Raw genomic sequence first — 2,582 nt, 5'->3', positions numbered from 1 at the left:
GGTAACCGCTGCACCAATTTCTTCCAAACTTGGCACAGTTGTTANCCGCTTGTATCAACTTACGTCGAGCACACATTTAGTACATTCAAGGCTTTTCTTCGCGAAAATCGAATGAAAATGCTGCCAGAAAACTTCAAAATGCATCTTGTGGTTCAATGTTACTAGAGCTATACAGATTAAAGTTTTATGAGTTAGAAACTCGAAAGGATATAATAGTCAAAGATTCAAAGTACAAATTTTTCATATAATGAAATTAGTTAATAGTTTTTCTCTTTTTACTTGTAATATATACATTTCTAATATAAATGTATTTTTTGATTGTTCTTCGTATTTTCTGCCTTTTTTTATTGCCTTTTCCTGACTTTTTCGCTATTTTGTTTTGCCTTTTTTGCAACACCTAGTGCCTTTTCCTGCCTTTTTCATTATTTTATTTTGCCTTTTCCAGTCTATTTCGTTATTTTATTTTGCTTTTTTTATAGGTTTTTAGGTCCTAAAAATCCGTTCCCTGGTCATCATGTACTTCGTTTATTATATACTTAAAAAATCTTGTCTGATTCCGTTCAGTAGCGTGGTCAAAATATTTCGCCTTTCCTTTACACTATGTATAGAAGATAGTCATTTTAAATAGGTGGCAACCCTACTCAAAACATTAAAGTTTTTGTACATGCGAAGGCCATGCACTTTCATATTCAAAAAATAAGACATTTCTAGAGACCAATCGCTTTCATTTGACACCTCACTTTTTGTAATCCAACGAACGGTGCGGATCTTATAGTTTTTTGTAGGCAGGTAGAAAAGGTCACTCTCCTATTGATACAGAGTATATTAGAGAAAATCTCGTCAAAATCCGTTCAGTAGTCTGCGCTTAAAAATTGTATGGAGTTGTAAGCGACAAACTTTATGTGTGCTTATGAATAGTTGTCGATAAAATCAAAATTACTTGTTTTGAAATGGAAATTGTCGATGATTGTTTTTTTACACATTAAGCGTAGATGTATATGCGTGTAAAAAAAACACGTCTATTATGTATAGATTGTAAATATTATGTAGCAGTAGAAATTAAAATTTTGGAGATTTGTAGTATATACCCTTGTGTTCTGTATTTTTGGTATTTATGGTTCTTGATAGATATTCCAGTAAAATTTCTAACAACATTCTACTGAATTATCTACAAAAACCATAAATACCGAAATTACAGAATACTGGGGCATACACAACAAATGCGGGTATTTTAACAAGCGAAAATTTGGAGACAATTAAATACACGAAAAAGTAATCAATTGAAAACGCAGTAAATCGCTAGCTTATAGCGTTTTCTTTTCTCGAAAAAAGGCGGCATTTAATCTGCCTTGTGTTAGCGCTGTCACATTTTCATGTTCTTTTCTCAGCCCTTTCACAAGGCGTCGTGTTCTTTTCTCAGCAGGTTGCGCTCTGCTCCGGCGAAAGTGCTGCCTTTTCTGCCCTCAAATAAATGTGAGAGTCAGAGATGCATGGTTGATTTTTAATTTAATCTTGTAAAAATGTAATTATTTTCCCTATCAGAAATAAGTGTTTTGCTTTAAAATGGTTAAAGACTTACAGGCCAAGTGAATAATTCAGCTTTATTAAGTTCTATAAATAAATTGTGATGGAGTAGTATATTTTCTGTTTCATTCTCATATAAAGAACGCAACATTTTCTCAGGTTTCAGGGCAACGCAAAGCAAGAGTTCCCATATAAAAGGGCAGAACTTTTTTTGATAAAAGAAAACGCTATTAGAGTAAAAAGTTGCAAAGTCCACATTTTGTGAAAATATGAGCTTTATGTAAGAAGCAAGAGAAATTCAAAATGCATCTTTGCCAAAAGGACTACGGTACTTGTTTTATCTCTTCCTGTATATAATCAGTAAATTTTCTCAGTCCAAAAAAGGCACAGAAAATTCTGTAAGACCAAAATATTACGAAATCCTTTAATGAACATCGAATCCTTCCGATTCATAAGAAGTTTTCTTTTACTATTAACACGCAAACTGTTGCATTTAAATTTTTTCAAAATATTCGAAGAAAATGGTTATTGGTAGTTATTTTCCTCCCTTGCAAAATTTGTAAAAATGGACTTCTTGGAGTTCTTGAGAAAATCTATACTGGACTAAGTAAATTTGTTTGCCTACTTTTACTAAAAAGTTGCAAGCTGCATAGAGATTAAAAAAAAACATTTTTGTTTTTTAACCTGAAGTCTAAACAGTTTTACCCACCCTGAGGCACGATTTTTATATACATATCTAGATTTTCTGCTTTCCCTTTTTGTATAACTCAGCTTGCACAAGTATGCAGTTTGTATAATACGAGGACTTTTCTTAACTTTTAATAGCTTTTTTAAGTTTTTTGAGGTTAGGCTTGTATGGGAGGTGTGCGTAAATATAAACCGGTTACAGCCATTTTAAGGTTGTTTGCTTATATTATCATTATAAATATATGGCCAAAATTTCGAAGTCGAGCATTCATCGCTGCGCATTTAATTACATCTTTGAGGGTTTTTCAGGTTAGGTTTGTATGGGAGGTATAGGTTAAAGTAAATCGATTTTCCTAATTTTTTGTATGTTT

This window comes from Rhagoletis zephyria, unplaced genomic scaffold, assembly GCF_001687245.7.
Source record: "Rhagoletis zephyria isolate East Lansing unplaced genomic scaffold, Rhagoletis_zephyria_1.1 Rzeph_scaffold_00303, whole genome shotgun sequence".
Classification (NCBI taxonomy): domain Eukaryota; kingdom Metazoa; phylum Arthropoda; class Insecta; order Diptera; family Tephritidae; genus Rhagoletis; species Rhagoletis zephyria.
The sequence above is the reverse complement of the archived record's forward strand: the minus strand, read 5'-3'. Positions refer to the sequence as shown.